At 43.6% G+C, this 12,632-nt stretch overlaps 1 long non-coding RNA gene across 1 annotated transcript; it reads left to right on the plus strand.

Moving 5' to 3' along the window:
- Nucleotides 1-1,816: 1,816 nt before the first annotated feature.
- On the plus strand, nucleotides 1,817-8,407 carry LOC309332570. Its single transcript, XR_014152186.1, has 4 exons — nucleotides 1,817-2,426; nucleotides 3,232-3,319; nucleotides 6,417-6,455; nucleotides 6,815-8,407. It is a non-coding gene; the product is annotated as an uncharacterized lncRNA (long non-coding RNA).
- The last annotated feature ends 4,225 nt before the right edge of the window (nucleotides 8,408-12,632 follow it).

The following is a 12,632-nucleotide window of genomic DNA, read 5'->3' on the forward strand; positions in this document are numbered from 1 at the left end:
GGAAGACAATCTTACTAAGAATGATCGCCAAAGAAGAAGACACCTGCCCTGGCCTTTGTCCTTCCACTACCAGCCAGGTGAGGGTGGGAAGGGGCCCACTCATTTGTCTTCCAGCACAAAGCAATATTTCTTATACTAATGACCCATTAATTAGGGCAATTACCAATAAGCTGGCCTGGCTACTTCAACAATGGAATCTTCCACTGGATTGTGATGTTTGCTGGATCCAGGAATTAGAAAGGACTCAGGCATACAGCAGACCCTTCAATTGTCCTAACAACAACAACAACAACAATTTTATAATTTATACCCCACAAATCTGGCTGGGTTTCCCCAGTTACTCTGGGCAGCTTCCAGCACATATAAAAACATACTAAAACGTCAAACATTACCTGCCAAACTATTCTCCAGGGACAGTCCCTGATTCACAGAAGACGTCCCAGTTTCTGATTTGATCCTGGAATGTCCTGCTTTTCCTTAGGGCATCCCTGTTTTCATTGAAGAAATGCTGTAAGATATGGAGTTATACCATGGGTAGGCAAACTAAGGCCAAGGGGCAGGATGTGGCCCAATCACCTTCTCAATCCAGCCCACGGACGGTCCGGGAATCAGCATGTTTTTACATGAGTAGAATGTGTCCCTTTATTTAAAATGCATCTCTGGGTTATTTGTGGGTCCTGCCTGGTGTTTTTACATGAGTAGAATGTGTGCTTTTATTTAAAATGCATCTCTGGGTTATTTGTGGGTCCTGCCTGGTGTTTTTACATGAGTAGAATGTGTGCTTTTATTTCCAATGCATCTCTGGGTTATTTGTGGGGCCTGCCTGGTGTTTTTACATGAGTAGAATGTGTGCTTTTATTTAAAATGCATCTCTGGGTTATTTGTGGGGCATAGGAATTTGTTCATTCCCCCCCAAATATATATATATATATATATATATATATATATATATATATATATATATCGGCTCCCCACAAGGTCTGAGGGATGGTGGACCAGCCCCCTGCTGAAAAAGGTTGCTAACCCCTGAGTCACACCAGAGTAAAGGAGATAAGTAAGTATACACCTTTAGAAGACATCTGAAGGCAGCCCTGTATAGGGAAGGTTTTAAATGTTTAGTGTTTTATTATGTTTTTATATATGTTGGAAGCCACCCAGAGTGCCTGGGGCAAGCTAGTCAGATGAGCAGGGTATTATTATTATTATTATTATTATTATTATTATTATTATTAAATAGTGCATCCCTATTTCCATTGGAGAGATGTTGGATGATATACCGTATTTTTCACCCTATAGGATGCACTTTTTCCCCTCCAAAAATAAAGGCGAAATGTGTGTGCGTCCTATGGGGCAAATGCAGGCTTTCGCTGAAGCCTGGAGAGGGAGAGGGGTCGGTGCGCACCAACCCCTCTCGCTCTCCAGGCTTCAGGAAGCTATCCACAAGCCTTGGGAGCCTGCAGGAGTTCCCGCCGGTCTCCCAAGGCTTGCAGAGAGCTGCCTGCATCCCGAAGCTCGGGCTTCCCCCGCCCCAGCCCCGCGCCTGGGGGGGGGGGAATAATTTTTTTTTTCTTTATTCCCCCCCAAAAAACTAGGTGTGCCCTATGGGGCGAAAATACGGTAATACAACCTACCCTTGCCCCCACCCCAAAGCTCACTACACTATGTACACAGAAAATATATAGCAAGGAAGTAAAGTTAAGCAAATATTGGGAGGCTGCATGCATGCCTGAATTCTTGAAGAGGTGGACCATACCGACTTAGGTGGACCAATGGTTTGACTCAGCATAAAGCAACTTCTCAGGGAAACAGCTCTTCGGCTCTGGGTGATTTCCTATTTTTCTGCAATTTCAGCCCGGCAGCATTTAGATCCCTGCCCGACGTAATAATCTGGAGACTCGGTGGCGATAGGGATCCTCTCTTTCCCATCTGCACCCTGAGATAGGAAACAGAGAATACAGCAATGGCTCGCCTTGGCACTGGATTAGGAGCAATTTAAATCCCCGGCATTAAAGGGCACGGAAGGAAAATCAGCTGGATAGGCAAGATAAATCCGCCCGGCCCAGCAGCAACTTCATGCATCACTGTCTCCTCACTTTCCATTTCGACACACCACCAAAGGGCGCCAGCTTACGCGTCATGCTGAGTTATTAAGAGATAGCTGTGTCAACGTCAATCATGCCATTTGAGCTTGTTAGTCAGAACTTGATTAAGTCGGCAATGCCTGTCAATCTGTCCGATGGAAAAACAACAACTCGGCACGTGATGGGAAGCAGGAAGGGAACTTTCTGCTGTCAATTATAGCCTTTCTTCCACAATTTTTTTGCAATTCAGCCTAAGTTGTGCAGCTGGGGAGAAGGAGGAAGAAGAAAGGAGGAGGAGGAGGAGACAGTTGGTCCCAGTGCCAACTGATATGCCTACTCAGATATGTAATTTTACTCTTTTTTCCTTAACGTTGCTGGTTTTACTTATATTGGGGGGGGGTGATATATCAATTTGCTTTTAAAGTTTGGTTTTCTCAGTATTTTTAATACCTAACTCATATTGTTTTATTTGAACTGCCTAGAGGTTTCCTCTGATAAAGTAGTCCATAATACTACTTTAGTATGGGATAATGTAGTCCCATAATGTAGTCTGTAGTCCGCTGGCAGTAGGAGTACAATATGGGCATGTCTTTAAGTTAACATCTTACATTAAAAACCTGACAGTACCAAATTATCGAAGGCTTTTCACCAAAGCCAGACTAAACGTTTTTCCTTCTGCAGTGTTGGATGACAGGTTGAGAGGAGTTCCCTACCAGGACAGACTTTGCTCGTGTGCTCAAGACATCGATTCCATAAAACATATTTTGTTGCACTGTGCAAAATATGAGCAAGCCAGGGCTGAACTGATATTACCCTTGCTGGTACCTTTCCCAGGAAAATCAGAGGCTCACTATGTCAGGTTCCTACTGGAAGACCAGACAAATGCGAGAACATTAACAGTGGCCAAGTTTTTATCGGTGGTTGCAAGAACCAATGATCCCTATATTCTGAACGAAATGCTTGTTTAACCTGGAGGTAGGCTGTATGAATTGTGTATTGCTTTGTAACGATTTGTTGGGTCACTGGACCGTAATAAAGGTTGATGATGATGATGATGACTTTAGTAGTGTGCTTGTGTGTATGTGTGCGCCTTATTTTGGCATGCCCACGGAACTTCCTGAATGACTTTTTCACATTCTCTATTGTACAGTGCACAAACACCAAATTATTCTGTGCCTCCTAAAGCTGAAAGAACTTTTTTCTGAGAGAGCTTTCTCTAGCACAACGCGGGGTGTGGGGTCAGAAGAAAGCTATAAGAAAATCTTGCAATGTTGTGGAGGGGTCTCAAAACTGGATGATGGTTGTGGGGGTTTTTTGGAAGGGGTTACTTCTCTGGCATGGGTCTTTGAAAGTGGGGAGACACTTTTAGGTTGAAATTTAGCACATACCCAGGGACTATATCTGTTGCAGATATTAATATTAAAATTGTGCCGTTTGAAGTGACTGAATGCATGAAAACTGAGTCCTTTTGGAATGAAAACCTTGTCAAGTTTAATTGTTTAAGTTTAATTCAAAAGTTAACTTGGAGAACTTTTTTCAAAAAATGGAACAAAAGCACCAAAGATACATCCAAAATATCTATACAATGCATTGTGCTGTCCAGCACAGGTTCAGCATTGTAGAAGTAAAATAAACTTATAATCAGAGCTGACAAATATACCTCTTTCTTTCTTTCTTTCTTTCTTTCTTTCTTTCTTTCTTTCTTTCTTTCTTTCTTTCTTTCTTTCTCTCTCTCTCTCTCTCTCTCTCTCTCTCTCTCTCTGGCATTGCATTCCAGCCCCTTTAGCCTAGAGCTGTTTACCTGAAGCGCTTCAGTTACATCCTTACTCTCAGAGTGGGTTTTCCCAGGGAAAGGAGGAGGGTGGAACAGCCCCTCTCTCAGACCAGTGACTTGAAATCCCTTGAAATAACAGGGAAATAAAACGCTGGATTGGCCGAAAAAGACACAGATTACGTAGCTCCAAGATGGGATCAGTCTGCTTTCCAAAGCTGCAAATACCAGTCCAATCTTGTGCCCAAAACACACCCCTAATTGTGAGTGCTGAGATTATATCCATAATGGTCTTTCATTCCCCAGTTTAAAATACCCTTTTCCCTGTTCACTACATCTTATTTCTTCCACTGCTCCCCCCTTTTAAAATCCATTTTCCCCCTCTTGCTGTTACAGCAATAAAGTAAAAGGTGACCTAGTTTTAACTTTTAGGTCCCTTTCCCTCTGAATCAATGCACTGCTCTATGGGACATTTGCAGAAATCGTTCTATCTTCTACTTGATCAAACAAATTGGGGAAGACAGGGGGGGGACAAATCCAAAGGGGGGGGAGACAAAGAGTATTCTTGTGGCTATTGGGGAGATTTCCTGTGCATTTTCATGAGTTCTAAAAAATCACCTATGCTACAAAAACACGCACATAAGTCATTCACGAAGCATGGTGATTGGAACGTAACATTGCCTTTCTTTCCGAGGTGATGGCATTCTGCGATGAATTCCAGGTCCTTGGCAAGTATCCTGGAGGGCGAAATAATACATACGATTAAGTGCTATTTATTGATAGTCACAAAACATTGTTTCTTGTGGCTAAAATTAGATGATCTAATTGGTTGCTAGGATTTGGTTTGGGGAGAAAGCAGAGATTATTTTCAGCACAGCTAAAAACTATTGTGATCGGCATGGCCACAGCAGTGTGGGTGGATGCTGTGAATCCATAGGAATAGAGAAAAATGAGAGATGCGGATTGGGCGAGGAATCTCTGGGAAGAATTCAACAGAGCACTGTGGAGATCGTTCTGTCAGCTTACCAGATGGAACGGTCTCCCTTTCCTCCCCCTATAGCATGCTTTTTCTGTGGGTTCTCCCAACCACCATCACATCCAAGACAATTGGGGGTGCACAGGAGATAGCAACAGGAGATGCATACCCTCCAAGTGTCCCTATTTTCCGGGGACTGTCCTGGATTTAGAGGCTGTCCCAGTTTCTGATATGATCCCCGAATGTCCCGCTTTTCCTTAGGATGTCCTTATTTTCATTGGAGGGTACGGAGTTAAGTTACCCCTGAGCAGGGCCGGATTTAGGTTTGATGAGGCCCTAAGCTACTGAAGGTAATGGGGCCCTTTATATGTCCAGCTGTCCTTTGTCAGCAACAAATTGTTGCTGTTTTTTGTGTTGAATATATGCTATTTGGTAATTTATGGACCTAATAGGTATCCAAAGCCATTTGTACATGCAGAATGTAGGCACCCTATATATAGAAAAGAGCAAACCAGGGATATTTTAGGGAGCAGGTTAGCAGGCGGGGCCCATTACTTACATCATTGGAGCCTACACAACACAAAACCCTGTTGCTGTATGTAGGTTTTATTTTATTTGTTTTTTATCTTCTATTTTGGAAATGTACATCCAGGTTGTTTTTTTCCTTTAATTTTTTGGGGGGGCCCAAGAGAGTGAGGCCCCAAGCTATAGCTTCTTTAGCTTATACGAAAATCCAGCACTGCCCCTGAGCCAAGGAGATGAGTAACTATACAATCTTTAGAAGACATCTGAAGGCAGCCCCATATAGGGAAGTTTTTAAAAAATGTTTAATGTTTTATTATGTTTTTATATATGTTGGAAGCTGCCCAGATTGCCTGTGACAACTCAGTCAGATGCACAGGGTATAAATAATAAAATTATTAGCAGCGGTAGTACTGTGATACCTCGGTTTAAGAACAGCCCTGTTTACGAACTATTCAGTATACGAACTCCGCAAAACCGGAAGTGGTGTTCCGGTTAGTGAATTTTACCTCGGTCTACGAACAGAAGCTGAATGGTAGAAGGGCACTGGCGGTGGGAGGCCTCATTAGGGAAAGCGCGCATCGGTTTAAGAATGGACTTCCGGAACAGATTAAGTTCGTAAACCGAGGTACCACTGTATCATCCTTTTCATCACAGGACATCCCTATTTTCATCGGAGAAATGTTGGAGAGTATGTAAACCTGGACACTGCATGCACTGTCCAAGTCCTTTCTTTGTGTGCCCTTTCCAAAGGAGGTGCAGAGGGTGGCATCACAAGCAAGGGCCTTTTCAGTGGTGGCTCCTCACTTGTGGAATGCTCTCCCCAAGGAATCACACCTGACACCATTGTTGTCTGCTTTTAGGCACCAGGTATAATCCTGTGCCTGAGGATCCCCATTTCTGCCCTAAAGCCCGAACACCCGAGTTTTTCCTGGGCGTGACAATGTTCCAATCCCTTGCTTCTCAATCTGCTAAGGCTACCGCGGGTCTCATCCAGAACAGGCTGCATCCCTCTCTAGAGTCTGATGTCGGTGCCTTATTCGTGCTCCATTTCTTATTTTTACAGCGTAGCTGGCAAAGTATTCTCATTCGATTTCCTTTTTCGGTGAGTACCGAACCTCTTTTTCTTTTCCGTAAGACGGGATGCTTGCTTTGCTTGTGTGAATTGCACTTCAGGGAGACTATGGAAGCTCCTGTTTCTTCTCAAATAACAAGTTACAGAAGCAAGAACAAGGGTGTTAAGATCACATTTAATTTTGATGTTAAGGGGCAAGAATGCAGCAGATAAAATAAAACATCTATGCGAAAGTAATACGTTTCCCCCCAAATGCAATGACTCCTTCTGCGAGTCATTTCCATTTACTTGCGATATTAATCCATTAGGTAACGGGGGGGGGGGGGTTGAGCAGCAACTTGGTCTCCATTGAATAAAAGAAGTTACCATCTGACCTTTTTTGCCTGCAGGAAACATGGTGAAATCCTTTTGGGAAACCAGCTGCTTACACCCTGGGTTTCTTAACAATTTTCAAGTCTCTTTAAAAGCAAATCAGACTCACTCACTCACTAGGATACCTCTGGAGAGATGAGACGTTGGGATGAGATGAGAAATGGGATGTCGGGAGCTGGGCATTCAACAACTAGGATCACAGCACTGCCCGATTCAGCCCTGCAATTAGATGACCTCTGAAGGAACCAAAGGCCATGTTCACAAGATCACTTTGTATTTGTTAAAATCAACATAAGCTTACTTCCATGAGCAAAAAGTGTTCTTTATTAACTCAAAAGGGGGAGGGCATTTTCAGGCCCGTGGACCAGATATTTATCTCTCTCTCACCCCTGAAGGCCAAGTTTTAAAGGTGGGTGATCATCTGATATGCAGAGACCACTTGCATCTAAATTGGTGTGATTTTTAAAAATCCTAATCTGTTTCTGAGACACTCTGTGCTCACTTCTCTTCAATCTGTGCTCTGGGTTCCAAGCTGCTCCGTATAAAATGAAATTATGTGCTCCTCATTCATTACAAATGGGAAATTTTGAAAGTGGCTGTAACTTTTTTCTTTTTTGCAGAAGTTGAAAAGCAGGTGGTTCCCCTCCAGGGTGAATGAAGGACTCGCCCACAGTTTACTGTGTATTTACAGCTGTTTGTGTTTCCGTGTAGTTTGTGGAGTTCACATGACATTACCTTCCAACAACACCAATCTTGATGCTTCCGTATCTTCAATTTAGGTTTACCCAATACAAGGATAATCTGATGAATGGAGGGAAATCAGGTCCTAAACTGCAGCGCTCAGGGTTGCAGATTATTTCTTTTGGTGTTTGGTAGTGAGTGTACTTGTCATTTTCTGTGACTCCTCTTTCCATGCCCACTACTTCCTCAATGTTGTAATATATAGTTATTGGCTCACACTTGCATGCACGAAAGGGTTAACCTGAGCCCAGAGGTCAGATAGCCAGTGGGTGGAGCTAGCAGGTTCCTGGCAGCCTTTGCTCCACCCTCTTTCTGTCTCTCTTTGACAGAAAGAAAGAAAGCAGTCATGTGTTTTGGTTCCCAGCTCAGCAAAATGCTGCACATGAATGAAAAGTCTCTCTAAAAGAATATTTTTACAGCCTGCTGACCCAAAGATTACATGTTCCTTTTTGTAAGGAAACAAGTTTTCTTTTTAAATTGTTTAGGAACTTTTCTTCATCATCATTTTACTGCCAATGGATGGAGACTTGTTTGCTGTAACTCCTGAAACTCTGTGACTTAATTCTTCACTTATTTGCAAAGCTAAACGTCTGAGATTTATTCTAGCCTAACTATTTTCATGGGGAGCATTTGCTTAAAGGTGGATGAGGGCAGATGTTAATCTAACCAAATTTTAAAGTGCTTGGAGCAATTGTCATTGTAATAACTCAGCTACTGGAGAGTAGGAATCTCTCTTCCAAATCTCTCTCTCCAACACTTGATGCTTTCATTACTTTTCTGGCTGTGCTTGTAATTATTTCTGGCTCATTCCTGAATGGAGGAGTGTAGCCTCCCCCCCTTTTTTTCTTTTGATCACCCAAATTTGTGCAAAACAAGCAAACCACAATAAACACAAGCAAACTACATTAAACGTTTCTACACAAGATTTATCAGGCAGCAATCTGAAAAGTGTCTTTCCATTGACTTGCGGAAGGGAAAGCACAGTTCCATGTGAAAAACAAACACAATTATTAATCCCTCCTCCCAGTCCGTCTGATTGGAGTGCCCTGGGGAAATAACTCACTGTGATTAAAAGCTAGAGCTATCCATCACAATAAAAGATTCCCTCCCCTCTCTGTCACTGGGCCTTTCCCCAGACAGCTTGTTTTTTAATTTTTTTGGCCAGGGCAGAAGAGAACATCCATTTGTTGTTTTGGTGAGCTGAAATCCTAGAGCCACTTGGAAGCTTCAGAGTCTCTGATTTATCTCTTGGTTCACCACATAATGTGCACATACAGAGCTGGTGCACACCCTGAGTGGCTGCAACAGATTTGGTGATAATGCTATGTTTTCTGACATTTCCAAAAACACAAAGCATGGATTGCACATTTCCCACAGGTAGGGATAGATGGATCAGTCTGTTCCCAGCCTCTGCTAGCTGCGTATGCATTCCTTCATAAATCCAATCTGTACCATTTCCACATAAATCTGTGGAGGTGTTTTAATCCACACAAAGCTTCATATTTAAATGCATATTTTAAAGCATATTTATTCACCACATACACATTGCTAAATGTATTTTCCTTCCAATGGTGCATTTCTAATAGGCACAGCTTATATCCCTTTGGTACAGTTCTGGAGCCAAGAACTCCCTCGCAAAATGTGGAGAGGTGGAAAATCTGTTCTAATCTCCATATTAATCCAGGAGATGTGGATGAAGTCACTTCATATTGGAATTCACAGGGGACAAATTCTTCCAGGGCATTAGAAGGAGGAGGAATTTCTAATGCCATTGAGGGGAGGGGAAATAGTCTTGATGTTCTCTTAGAAGTATTTATTTAGTGAGAAACTCTCCTGTTTCCCCTTGCATGATCACATCACTGAAGCAGAAGAGGAATCCTTCTCTCATCTATTAGTGAAATGGCATGAGCACTCTGCCTCCAACTGAAGAAACAAAACAAATTCCTTCCAGTAGCACCTTAAAGACCAACTAAGTCAGTTCTTGGTATGAGCTTTCGTGTGCATGCACACTTCTTCAGATACACGAAAGCTCATACCAAGAACTGACTTAGTTGGTCTTTAAGGTGCTACTGGAAGGAATTTGTTTTGTTTTGACTATGGCAGACCAACACGGCTACCTATCTGTAACTCCAACTGAAGAAAAAAACATAATCCAGAATATCCCATGGTTAACCTGGACTGAACTCCTACAAGGTTCTGAAGCTGGAATCCAAGAGCACCATTTATAAGAGGCAGACCACATGCCAATATTTCTTAGCAGCATTTTGGGGCATATCAACATCACACACAGCACAGCTCTATTTATGTTTGCTTTCAGAAGTAACTTCCATGGAATGTAGTGGGTCTTATACCCATGTTTGTGTTCATACAATTACAGCCCCAAATGGGTTCATTCAAGAGCTGCTCTTCTCAGGAATTCATGAGAATCTGAAGCTCTACAATGGGCCAGGGGAGGACCTCAGCTCCTCATCAAATTACAATGTCCACTCCAGAGTTCTTTGGGGAAATCAAGGACCATTAAAGAGAAATGATGTATGTTTGTGTCTTGTCTCTATGCCCGCCATCACCATCCACTCTCTGGTTCTTCCCGACTGGCATTTTCTGGAACCACTGAGTTACCCATCCTGATTTAAGTGACAGCAAAGTCCCTTTTCTGAATCAAGGAACTCAGGATAGCAAGACAGCAAGGGACTCAACCTGTTTTATGCTCAAAACAGCTCTGTGGGGTAGACGTGGGGTAAGAAGCCTGTGACTTGCCCTAGGCTACAATATTTACCTTCTGTCCCACGAGTGTGTCAGTCAGCAATCACAAAGTTCAAAGATGGAGTTAACTCTTTGTTAACAAAAACACAATCTCCACAGACTTGGTTGAGTGTCAGGCCTAATTGAGCATTGCAGCTCATTCCCAGTGGTCTTCCTTCAATAAAATCAGTTGCTGAAACCGGAAGTCTTTGCCTCCTCACAGCTGTCTATGTCCCCTCCTCTCCAGGGCTATTCCCAAGCAATTGGAGACTGTGTCTGCGTGAAGTCAACCTCTCCTCCACCCTTTTCATGCCTCTTCTGGGTCTGGGAGTCCAGTGGGGAGTCGAGCTTGTCATAGAAGGAACGGTAGACACCCATGACTCTTCACCAGCCAGACTCATCTCTGCATCTTGGTGTTCCTCCTCCCACTTACCTGCTTCAGCTCCTGCCTCTGATTCTGGACTTCTGTCTGCCACTGATTCTCCCATCTCACTAAGCCCTGTTACCTCTTTAGCTTCTGACACCTCCTCTTCCCACGCTTCTCCCTCTGACCACTCATACCACCTTCCCAGGCTCTGAACCTTCACCCTTGGTGGTTCCCCCAGCTGGTGACTCCCACCATTCCACTATGCCCAACCAGTCCATGACACCTACACAGCCAGGTAGGATTTGGGAGTCTCCCTAATCCAGCCGTGAGGAACCTCAAACCCAGGATCCCTCAGAAGTCTTCTTTGACCATGCCCCCTTCCCAGTCCACACACCCTTATCTCTAAGCTGCACACCTCAGTAGCTGTGCTCTGTGCCCTACTTGAGTGCTTTTTCCCTGATTGATAATGCCTCTTTGCTTGCAGGATGGCGTGATGAGTGTCGTTTGTGGATGCCTATGACTTTCACTCTGCAAAGGCAGGTCACCTGTTGCCCCGCCCACACCTATCATTGGCATGAAGCCCTCTGAAGGTTGTCGGTGTGGGTTGTCCCTGACTGAAAAAGGTTTCCCACCCCTCACCTGACCCAAAGCCAATGTTCTATCCACTGTCACCATGCTACCTGCCACTGAAATTAACCACCACATTTAACCTTGGTGGTTAATGTACAGCCACCACTGCCCATTGAAGTTTGCCATTGAGCTGAAGCTATGGAGAAGTGTAGGTTCAGCTCTGGTGCTTCGTCACAAACACACAAGAGAGCAAGTCCAAATGGCAAACGATCACATTTGCATTCCTTAATGCTCTCTGCTTGCTGCCTGAGGATAAGCCAGAGGCAGATGCTGACAGAGAGAGGGAGAGAGAGAGAAGGCGCACTTAAAATATGAGAGACATAATAAACATCAAATCATGGCCCCCAAATGGCAGTGACAGGCCTTGTGCTTGTCCGTAAATGCTAGGCTTGTGTGCTGAGGTGCATTTTATGAGCAGATGACTGATTAAAAAAGGACTTGGCTGCTATTCTGGAGCCGGCAATAAATTTCTTAAATATTTAGGAAGGCCTCATTTCACAAAATTAATAAAAGTTATTTATGTACCTCGAGCTCAGCTAGAGATCTAAAACATCCTGCTTTCTCCAACACTAATTCTTAGTTTGTTGATCTGGTATATGTGTTGTCTTTATTAAAGTTCCTCACTTTGTCAATCACTCCTACAGAGATGTTTTTCATAGCAGGGAGAAAGATTCTAGCCGCGTCCTATTTGATTGTTTTATCCTTCTCTCTTATGAAGTTTGTGTGATTTGCCGTGCCCCTGAGCCAATTTCAGACGTTGTGTGTTCTTTTTCATCCAGTTTGATTTCCGCCCGTATTTACAGAAGATGCTCTTCTGAAAATTAGTAGGAATAGCAGGCTGCAGAGAACGCTTCCCATCCAAAGAGTGCAGACCCAGCCTCAGACATTGTAGGCAAGAGAACTGGAAATATATAAAAGGAAATATATAAAAGGATGTCACATAGAGGAGGGAGAAAGGTTGTTTTCTGCTGCTCCAGAGAAGCGGACACGGAGCGATGGATCCAAACTACAAGAAAGAAGATTCCACCTAAACATTAGGAAGAACTTCCTGACAGTAAGAGCTGTTCGACAGTGGAATTTGCTGCCAAGGAGTGTGGTGGAGTCTCCTTCTTTGGAGGTCTTTAAGCAGAGGCTTGACAACCATATGTCAGGAGTGCTCTGATGGTGTTTCCTGCTCGGCAGGGGGTTGGACTCGATGGCCCTTGTGGTCTCTTCCAACTCTATGATTCTATGATTCTATGATTCTATGCTACAGTGCCGCTACAAGCACCCCATCCGAAAAGGAGGCCCCATGCACAGAAACAGCTGCTGCACACACATCCACTTGCTGAAAGGGAAACTGTAAAGGTAAAGGA

Source organism: Podarcis erhardii (assembly GCF_964252035.2).
Source record: "Podarcis erhardii genome assembly, chromosome: 17".
Taxonomy (NCBI): domain Eukaryota; kingdom Metazoa; phylum Chordata; class Lepidosauria; order Squamata; family Lacertidae; genus Podarcis; species Podarcis erhardii.